The following is an 11,950-nucleotide window of genomic DNA, read 5'->3' on the forward strand; positions in this document are numbered from 1 at the left end:
TGGAGGACAGCCCACAGACTTGGGCTCCTGCTACATAGGTATGAGACCAGGATGGAGTTCCTGGCTTCTGGCTTTGTTCTAACGCAGCTCTAACTTGGAAGCCAACTGGGGAAGGAACCAGCAGATGGAAGATATCTTTTTTTTTTTTTTTCAGGAAATATCTTGTATTCTCCCTCTCTTTCTGTCACTCAGCCTTTAAAGTAAAGAAATAAATATTTTTTAAAAAAATTTATTTAGGTTATACCAATTTCATGTACTTCATGTATGTAGATTTAGGAACACAGTGATACTTCCCACCATTCCCTTCCTCCCTTCCACGTTCCCACATTCCTTCTCCTTCCTCTTATTCTCTCTCTTGATTTTCACAACGATCTACTTTCAGCTTACTTTATACTCATAAGATTAACCCTACACCAAGTAAGAAGGAAAAAACAAACAAAAAAACCCACTGTGCCTCAACAGTAGAGACAAGGGCTATAAACAATCACTGAACTCAAAATTCAATTTCAATCCTATACCTTACATTTTTGGTACCCAAATAAAGAAATAAATCTTTTGAAAAATAATTTGAATAAAAAAGGGTCTTCCAAAAGTTCATGGGAAATGTATATTATGAAAAAATATGCATTGATTTAGAAAAAGTTTGCACCAAAATAAGCTTGTCTTTTGATTCTATTTTTTTCCATGAATTTCTGAAGTTTACTTATATGCATATTGTTCTTTTTGTATATATGTAAACATCCATCTATCATCCACTTAGGATCACTCCTCAATACTCACAGTAATTACATTCAGTAAAATTGCTACAAACACTGAATTAGCATATACTGGACCCTGAGGAATGTCCAGTCCATTAAATCATTTGGTCTGACCATGCCAAAGCAATTGCAGGTAGAACTTCAAATTCAATAAATCTATAGCAGGCTAATTTTCAAGTGATAGTTTTGTATGGCTTGTGAATAATGTTATAACTATCCAAATGGCCCTTGGCAGAAAAAGGCTCCTCACTCCTGAAGGGTCCTGAGGGCCTCTGGTCATGACATTTTCAACAGCTGATCCGTAAATAACTTTATTTTGTATGTGATTCTGCTTAAAGGCACCTTTTTCAATATATGATGTTGATTAACACTGTTTCCTGGCCAATGGAACTGTAGCTCAGACCCGAAGGAAGCTTATTTAACACCCCTGCTTTCCCCTTGAGCCACATCAGTCTTTCTGTGCCTAGAACACATGACAGCACTTCAGCGCTACGCTTTGGGGTCATTTGTAACAATGGCACCACCAACAGAAAGCTCAAAACTGTGAGAAGCATGGAACTGAAGAGCCTTCGGAAGGGCATTTCTTTACCGGATGAGAGTGGGAACAAGAAGGTAGAGCATTTCCTTGTCTCACTGCACCTGGCAATTGGTGTCTAGAATGGCTTAAACACTTGGTCACTCAGCACACATCCATGAAAAACCATGCAGTGCTGCAAGTGTTGATCTGCAAGTGTTGATCTTTGTCATGGAAAATTTGAAAATACGGGCTTGGTGAATAGTTACAGTATAGATACAAGTACTGGAGTACTTCAGGAAGTTCATGGGTAAGACATTGTTATTAAAATGTGAATGATGGGCCGGCTCTGCGGCTCACTAGGCTAATCCTCCGCCTTGCGGCGCTGGCACACCGGGTTCTAATCCCAGTCGGGGTGCCGGATTCTGTCCTGGTTGCCCCTCTTCCAGTCCAGCTCTCTGCTGTGGCCAGGGAGTGCAGTGGAGGATGGCCCAGGTGCTTGGGCCCTGCACCCCATGGGAGACCAGGAGAAGCATCTGGCTCCTGCCTTCGGATCAGTGCGGTGCGCCGGCCGCAATGCGCCAGCCATGGCGGCCATTGGAGGGTGAACCAACGGCAAAAAGGAAGACCTTTCTCTCTGTCTCTCTCACTGTCCACTCTGCCTGTAAAAAAAATGTGAATGATGAAAAAACTATATATGGATTTCAAATGTCTTGCACCAAAATAAACACATTTTAATTCAAGTTTTCTACAACCTTTTTGAAGTACCTTCATATATATGTATGTGTGTGCATATATCTATAGCAATAATTAGTATACATGCATATACATATATTTAATGTTTGTACAATCACACATGTTGGCATTTTGTGTTTTTCTATCCATCATATCATGTATTCCCATTATGAAATAATTTACTCTGGTATGTAAGTATATTTTCTTGCACTTACTTATCTGAGATAGTTTTATTGTTATGTGTCTCTCACATGTATTCTGTTCTTATGCAATGACCATCCCTGTACCTATGCTTTGAATGTCCCATCTTCCTATCTTCTCAGGGAACCTTCTGTTCCTACATCTTCTCTCTTCTACACACGAATCCATGCAGCATTCGAGAGGACTGAAATGAAATCTTTTTTAATAAAAATCCTGTATTGCAAATATTTTCAATTCTCTGCTTCTGATTACTGCTGTATTTATTTGATAGGCAGAATTACAGAGAGGGAAAGACAGGGAGAGGAGAGGAGAGGAGAGGCGGGGAGGGGAGGGGAGGGAAGAGGAGGGGAGGAGAGCAGGGGAGGAGAGCAGGGAGGGGAGGGGAGGGCAAGGAGAGAGAGAGAGAGAGAAAGAGAGAGAGAGAGAATCTTCCGTCTGCTGGTTCACTCTCCAAATGGCTGCAACAGCCAGGGCTGGGCCAGCCTGAAGCCAGGAGGCAGGAACTTCATCCAGATCTCCCACATGAGTGGTAGGGCCCAAACACTTGGGCTATCTTCTGCTGCTTTTCCTGTCACATTAATATTGAGCTGGATCAGAAGCAGAGCAACTGGGGCTGGACTGGTGCTTATATGGGATGCTGATGTTGCAAGTGGCAGCTTAACCCACTATGCCAGAACTCTGGCCCCGTTATATGATAGTCTAATAGACTTATTTCCATTTTAAATGTATGGACTATATTTAAATCAAATCATTTTTCAATAGTACATGTAATGAATTTTGAATGTAATGTTAATATCTTACCATATTGGAACTCAGAAGACAATTTCTAACTAGCAAAATTTGAACAATTACAATATAGTTGGAAAATATATGGACTAAAAAAAGCAACTAGTTTTGGAGTGGAATATTAATTTGATTATAAAAGTACTTTTATATTTGTTCAAAGTATATATGAATAAACATACACACATTCATTCACTTGTTTTCATATGCTATAGCTTTGATAGGCCCACTACAGATATATATCAAATTTCTGCAGTGGATCAAAATTTTTATGAATTTATTAGCTACCAAGTCCATAGAAATGATAAAATTTGTTTGGGAGTAATGAACAACAATAGTGATTATTCAAAAGAGTTGCATATCCTTTTAAAATATGTTTACTGGCCAGCGCCATGGCTCAATAGGCTAATCCTCCGCCTGTGGCGCCAGCACACCGGGTTCTAATACCGGTCGGGGCGCCGGATTCTGTCCCGGTTGCCCCTCTTCCAGGCCAGCTCTCTGCCGTGGCCAGGGAGTGCAGTGGAGGATGGCCCAAGTGCTTGGGCCCTGCACCCGCACGGGAGACCAGGAAAAGCACCTGGCTCCTGCCGGCTGCAGCACACCGGCTGCGGCAGCCATTAGAGGGTGAACCAATGGCACAAAGGAAGACTTTCTCTCTCTCTCTCTCTTTCTCTCTCTCACTGTCCACACTGCCTGTCAAAAAAATAAAAATAAAAATAAAGAAAAAATATGTTTACTATTTGAGAGACAGAAACAGACACAATGACAGAGTGATAATTCCTATTCACTGGTTTACTCCCCTAGGGTCTATAATGGCTGGTGTTGAGCAGGAGCTGGAGCCAGGAGACAGAAACGCAATCCAGGTCTCCTACATGGGCAGCAAGAACACAATGGCTTCAGTCACCAATGCTGCCTCGCAGGATCTGCATGGGTGGAAAGCTGAAGTCAGGAGTTGGAGCTGGGAATTGAAGCCAGGGGACATGGCTCCCTTAACTCCACTTAACACTCACATTCAGAGTCACATGTTATTAAAAGTGTTTGTCTGTGGCTATTTCTGAATCCATCTATTCAAGCCAAAGGTCAGTAAGTTGGTATTTTTTGGAATTAATTTATGTGATTGTCTAATTGATGTTCAACACTCAGAGATAACACATTTGTGTTTTATTCTCAAATAAATATCTTTAAATGAAATTAATTTAAAACTGAGAGTAGTTCAGATTTCATGTATGGCCTGTCAAAGATCCTGGAAACATGAAGATGAGATGGAAGTTAGAGCAGTGCTCATGAAGATTTTCTGGCTCAAGTTCTGAGAGACTATTTGGAAAACATTTTGGAGGCCTTTCATCAGAGAATCAGGTCCATCAAAGTTTTGAGTTAACACACTCTCACCTTTCCTATGGCTGTTACATGCTTGCTTTTCATCTCAAGCTAGTCAAAAATTATTTGCTATCAAAAGTATCATTTCTCTATTTTGCCTGCTCAAGAGTAGAAGCCAAGTCCATACTCAGTATATTTTTATATTTTAATAAGGCTTCAAGAAAATATTCGTTAATTAAAAATTATCTTAATCCTAACCATTTTAACATGTAAACTGCATTTTAGATGACATGAGTCTGACATTGCACTATAACACCAACAGTAAATTTGGCAGTATTAGCATTGGAGAATGACTATGTGTTTAAATACTTGCGCTTTTGATCATTATGCTTAATTCATCTCAGTTAACAACACTGCTGACTACATGCTTTGATTTCATGACAAGCAAAATTAATCTTTCAAATTCAAATGTCACCTACATAATATCATTTATTATTTGATTAAGTGAATTCATAATAATGAACATAGCAAAATACCAAAAGGCATAATTGATCACTAGTAACAAATAAACAACCTTGGCTTTTTATCTGCAAGACTAGTATTTATTGAGCATAATTAACATACAGTGCACATGGAATAACTTTCAGTAATCACCAAAAATTTAGACTAGTCACACCATATAATAATAATGACTTGTGCTATGTAATACATCACAAGGGAGAGATTTGCAAATATGGAGAAAATAGAAGAAGAGTAGAAATTCACATTGTAGATTTCTGTAATGTATGATTTCAGAATATTTGGGAAAATAATTCTCTGAGGAGAGAATTATCTTCAAAGCTACATTTTTTTATATTTGCCTACAGACAAATGGAAGACAGAGGAAAAATTCTAATATCATCTGAAAGAGTCTCCTTTGAGATTTCTTTTGCTCATGCAATTTTGCCTACAGCAATGACATGGTTTATTTCATTCATAGCATTAATATGTATGAATGAATAGACTGTGTATAAATATCAGAATAAGACTACTGTGATAGCATTCAAACACAATTCATAGCAAGCATAAGACAATTAGTATGAAATAAAGCATTTGATAAGTGGATTTGTCAAGAACTAGCATCATATTTATGTAATAAGTTTTCTTAAATCTACAATGAAATTCAATTCTTGGTTCACTCAAAGATAATAAATCTTGACATAATTTAGGATTTGAAAGTCAAAATATGCTACTTATGAAGAAAATCTTATTTCAGAGTTCATACATGTACTACATCTGCTTCTACTTAAATGTCAGTTATTAATTAGGAATTATCTTGGCTCCTACCAATTATCTTTGAATGATGTTAATTATTTCACAGATTTCAAAAAATTTCTTTTACCATGTAATACATTAGCACAGCACATTTTAATTTTTATGTAGTATATGATTATGTTATACTAGTTACAATTTCTGACCCACATTCAAACCTTGTTCACTTTTCTGAATTATCAGTAAGGAAAGTCAATAAAAATAAAAATACTGAAAGTAAGGAAAAAATTAAATAAAAGAAAAATTTTTAAAAAGGAAGATTTTTTGGCTATGTGTTATCATTACAGCTAATATATTGTAGGAATAAGAAGTTCTTGATGTTTTACAATATGAAGGGTTCTTTTAAAGATTTACTTGAAAGAAAGAGTGACAGTGAAGGAGAGAGAGAGAGAGAGAGAGATCTCTCGAGAGAGAAATAAACAAATTTTCTATCCACTAGTTTAATACCCAAATGCCAACAATAGCAAGAGCCAGGGCTGTGACATGTTTAAAACATGAACCAAGAACTCTATCTGGATCTCCCACATCGGTTGCAGGGGCAAGTACTTGGGCCATTTTCCATTGCTTTTCCAGCTCATTAGCAGGGAGCTGGAAGGGAAGCAGAGTAGCCAGGACTTGACCTGGTGCTCCAATATGGGATGCTGCAACACAACACCAGCCTTCGATTTAGCTTGATATTTGGTTAAGCATTATTTCTGAGTGTGTCTTGTGAGGGCATTTCCAGATGACTTGAGAATTTGAATTAACAGTCTGAGTAAAACAGATAACCTTCCTGTGGGCATCATCTAATCTATTGAGAACTTGAATTGAACAAAAAAGTGGCGGCAGGTGGAGTGGGCATTTGGAACACAAGTAGAGCCACAGCCTCAGTTGCCAACATCCAATATTGAGGTGTCTGGGCTCAAGTCCTTGCCCTAGCTCCTGACTACAGCTTTCTGCTAAAGCACACCCTGGCAGCAGCAATGATGACCTAAGTGACTGGGTCCCTGCCATTCATGTGGCAGATCTGGATTGAGTTCCTGGCTCCCAACTTTGGCCTGGTCCAGCCCTGGCTGCTGGGAATGCCAATCAAAAAGACTCTTTCAAGAACAATTAGAAAGTTTTAAAATTACATTTCCATTTTCTCTTACTGTCATAACATTTCTAGAATATATTCAAGGGTGTTTTTGAAATAGCAGCGTATCAAGACCTTGGAAATAAATAATTAGGCTATTTCAATGTAGTATAATGCAACTACTTATTAAAACATTATGTAACCAGTAAAGTAAATGTTTTCAAAGGGTATCAATGACAATTTCCCCGTATGCAAGGTTGCACATAAAATGCAGAATTTAATATCATTGTAACCATATGAAAATTATACATGTGCTTAGATACAGCAATGAGTAGTATGACTCTATAGTGTGGCATTTGTGCTGCAAATTACCAGAATTTGGATCCCAGATATGAAACTTGCTGGCTATGCTACCTAGAATAATTTACCCAGCATGACTTTGGACAGGTTAATATGTTTCTACATTTGTTTCTATATAAAATGAGATAATAAAAGTACCTGATATTTTGTGAGTATTCAATGAAATGACAATAAGAGTCAAAATAGATTTATATTTTACATATAACTTATATTTTTTGCATATCAAATATTTCTGTATCAGCTAACCATGTTAAAAAGTTGTATATCACCATACTTTGGAAGTCTGTCCTTACCTGTCTGTCCTTTACAATCCTTTCCTAGAGGTAGCCACTCTTCCTTTGTATCAATCATTCTTTTGAGTTACATTATTTAGTTTGCATGCATTTGAACGTTGTATATATAAGGCCTCACATTTTCAAACACAACTTGCTTCATTTTCTTAATATTATGACTTTAGCATTCATCATAGTGGACACATGATTTGTTGATCCATTTTCACTATGCATAGCATTCAGTAACTGAATATATGCTAATTAATTGGTTCATCCGAATAATGATGAGATTTAGATTGTTTCCATGTTTTGAGATGATAAATAATACTGCCACAAACATTCCTGCACATGTCTTCTATGCACCTATGCCAGAGTATCACTATGTTTCAAATCTGAACTGGAATTGCTGCGTTTTTATGTGAGGCACATGTTCATGCACTGATTTCTGCTGCTTCTTTGACCTCTGACCCCATGGATTTCTTTGATTTCAATATCAACTCTGTGGATGTCTCAGGGAACCATATCTAGATGAATAACCCTCAGCAACCAGTCCTGCTCCCCATCACCACCACACACACACACTAATACACACCTTCCCCAATACATGCACACTCATGAAGGAAAAGGTACGATGATAATGCTCGACTGCTTACAGTATTTAAAGAAAAGGCAATTGTGTAGGGCTGTGGAAAAGATCTCTGTGCAGGGCCAAGTGATTAAAATTAACACACCTCAATGAAAAGGATGATCAATTCTTTAAAAAAGGATTTATTTTATTTATTTGAAAGTCAGAGTGACACACACACACACACACACAGAAAGGGTGGGGAGGATTGGGGAGAGAGAGAGAGAGAGAGAGAGAGAGAGAGAGAGAGAATCTTCCATCTATTGGTTCACTCCCCAAACAGCTGCAATGGTAAGAACTGAGCTAGACCAAAGCCAGGAGCCAGGAACTCCAACCAGGTCTCCCTCATGGATGGCAGAGGACCAAGTACTTGGGCCATCTTCTGCTGCCTTCCTAGGTGTGTTAGAAGGGAGTTTCATTGATTTCAAAGCAACCAGCACTTGAACTTGAATGTGGACTGCTGATGGCTGAAGCAGTGGCTTACTCTTCAGTTCACCACAGCTCCAGCCACAAAAATGTCTTCTAGCTACACTTTCCTAGAATCCTATTGTTGTCTGTAGCTGATACACTTCACAGGTTGTGTTATTTAGGCAATGATATTCTCTTCCCTAAGATAACTCTTTTGCGCACCGTTATCTATGTCATAGCCATGAGGTAAAAGAAAAAAATAATTTCTCAAATGGTGAACCTTTTGGATATGCCCTTTTCTCTGTTTATACATAACATCAATTTGTTATCTGCATAACTGCTGATGTTATACACTCCATTAGTTCATGAAACCAAAATGGCTCGCAGTAGCTCAACTACTATCATCAGCATTCCTTGACTGCTTTAAGATGGATAGATTGGGTTGTGCCTGAATTCTAGTTTTGTTTTTGTTATACTGGGAGATTGCTCAGGCCTATAAATTACTGCAGCAAAGCACTGGAAAGATTACTTACTGCAGACCAAGGTAAACAAATCATTTCACACCCTCTTTTTACCTTTCATTCCTTTACAAAAATATGGGAGAGCAGGATCTCTTTCTGGTCTGTTAGGATATTAATTATTCTCTGGATGAAAATAAGGAATTAAGAATAAAGAGGGCTGAGAATTAGTAACTGGATTTGAAAATGTATAACTAATAGGTAAGAGATAATATGTCTGTTCATATCTCACTCTTTAAAATATGGTTTCTTTTGTTGGGAAATCTACAACACTTCAATTTCCCTGATTCTCTGAATGACGTTCATTTCTTAAGCTAAGGAGAAAAAATTTGTATGGAACTTCTTGAAAATTACTTTCTTTGGACATATGTTCACTGTAGAAAAAGAGAAAAAGTCATAAAAAGTAAATTCATTTCCAATTAAAAATAACTATGCTATTTTAGTTTAGATGACTTATAGCCAAAAATAAGTTTTAACAGAAAATCAGATGAAGAGAACAACAGGCATTATTTTAGACTCTAAAAAAGAGATAGAGGAATGTTTCTATGGTAATCTGCAAAATATTTGTATGGTTTGATGAACCAATCTCACAGGGATACTCCCGAAGTAATTCTAGGCTTGGTTTGAAGATGTGGGGTGACAAACACTATGAAGTCTTTTGTTTACCAGAGGGACTTGGTACATCATTTGTAGGAGACTAAAGTACCATAAAGGACAACATAGGTGAGGACTTGATAGGGATAGTTGGTGATAATTGTGCTTACTAAATAAGAAAAACAAAGTAAGACATATTGCTTCTATTTAGTTGGGAATAAGTCTGGCTGATTAAAACAGGAAACTGAACTAAAGAACTTATAGCCGGCGCCATGGCTCACTTGGTTAATCCTCCGCCTGTGGCGCTGACATCTCATTGGGTGCCGGCTTCTGGTTCCAGTCGCTCCTCTTCCAGTCCAGCTCTCTGCTGTGGCCTGGGAGGGCAGTGAAGGATGGCCCAAGTGCTTGGGCCCTGCACCCGCATGGGAGACCAGGAAGAAGCACCTGGCTCTGGCTTCAGATCGGAGCAGCGCCGGCCATGGTGGCCATTTGGGGAGTGAACCAACGGAAGGAAGAACTTTCTCTCTGTCTCTCTGTCTCACTGTCTATAACTCTACCTGTCAAATAAAAAGAAAAAAGAACTTAAATAAACTCTTAAAATTATTTTATCTTGGGTTGATATGATGGTTTCAGAGTGTGGTCAGTGACATGGTACTGCCAATGTAGCTTACACTATCCATAGTGTTGACTCATGGTTGCATAATAGCTGTTTTATAACCAACATCTCATTTGTATTTCAGGCAAGAATAAATGAAAGGACAATGCAACTAAAGCTTCCTCGTTTACAATGGACCTCCTTAGGAAAATCTCCCAAAGATTTCTGCTTTCATCTTACTTTTTGAAAGAATATATCCCAACAGACATTTTTGTTCCTATCTTTTGAAAGAACTACTGCTATACTTATGTAAGTCATCTTGATAAATAAGCTATTTCACGAATTAAAAAGAATTAAGCATTAGTACATTTGAAGGTGTAGCATGCAAACTGACATAACAAGCAAGAATGTAGAGCTAAAGAATGAGATTATGAACAAACTACATAAATGTACTTAGAAAACTGAATAAAACAGAGTAGCATATCAAAATGGAAGCTGAAATAACAAAGAACAGCCTATACTGTGCATAATCTCAAATAGAAAACCATTTTGTTACATAAAGATGTGCTAAATCTGGAAATGGGATAAATAGTGAGCTATAATGGTGTTGATATGATGTTCTAATTTTACCATCTTAATAATTTTTAAAAATTTTTGTATATTTATATAAAGCATTAATGTATCAAAAAAGCTTTTCGTCCTTGCTGTTCAACCATTTGATCACTCTTAAAGGAAGATTTTTCTCTGTTTCTCCCTCTCTCTTTCTGTAACTCTGACTTTCAAATAAATAGGAGAGGGAGGAAGAAGAAGGGTGGGAGGGAGGGCACCTGGGAAAAATCACTACGTTCTTAAATTTGTATATAGGGGATGCATGAAGTTTATATACCTTAAATAAAAGGTTTCTAGGTAAAATAAAAGTCTAAAAATATCACTTCCTTATATTTTCTTTCAGAGATATTCTATGCATCAACAGCTATGATGTAATATAGTTGTTGTTCAATTGATGTATCTTGAATATAATTGTATAAAAAAGCTTTTGTAATCTCACCTTTGCCTTCTCCTAGCCAGATCAAAGGTGTGGATCTTGGCATCAGGGATGCCTCTGTAAAAGTGAGACTTTGTTCTTACGGTACTGATAATACCCAGCAGGCAGCTGCCCATGGTAACGCTAGGATCTTTGTTGATTGTTTCAGTGTTTATATATTCAAAATGTATTTTGTACATGGAAGAAATTGTCAACTCTAATTACTTTAGATTTTAGAATTTTCCTGGAAATTCTTGCTATTTTATTTATGAACTCTGAAGTTGCTTTATATAAAATACAAACCACAAAATGATAAAAACATAGTCCATGGCAGTTAGAGACTCAGGAGTGCGGAGAGAAGGTATTTTACTAAGTGTTCCCAGGGGTCTGTAAACAAAGCCATATTTTACTTCCTTAAAATAATCTGAAGAAGTGATGGCACAATGTGAATATGTCATAAAACTGAGGTTTGGCATAGGAGAATTGGAGTTTTATTTGCCCTTGCTACATACAGAATATTAACTGAAACAAATTTTAAAATACACATATATAACTAATCATTTTGGCAATGTGCTTGTTGGAGTTGTAATACATTTAATTAACTTAAAGAGATCTGTTGTGATGGCTAGTTTTGTGTCACCTTGGAGAATATTTGGAATAATATTGTCATCTAAATTAGTGAAATTTGGGTAAACAGATGTCCTTCCCTAATATGTGAGCCTCATTCAACCAATTGAAGATCTGAATAAACATAAAAGACTAGCTCCTGGAACAAGAGGGATTTCTCTGGCCAGCAGCTTTTCAACTTGGTCTACACTCTTAGCTCTCCGCAGTTTCTAACCTGCAAGCCCATACTGTATATTTTCATTTTGTTAGCCTCC

This window comes from Oryctolagus cuniculus, chromosome 15, assembly GCF_051225735.1.
Source record: "Oryctolagus cuniculus isolate XC-2025 breed Fujian yellow rabbit chromosome 15, ASM5122573v1, whole genome shotgun sequence".
Lineage (NCBI taxonomy): Eukaryota > Metazoa > Chordata > Mammalia > Lagomorpha > Leporidae > Oryctolagus > Oryctolagus cuniculus.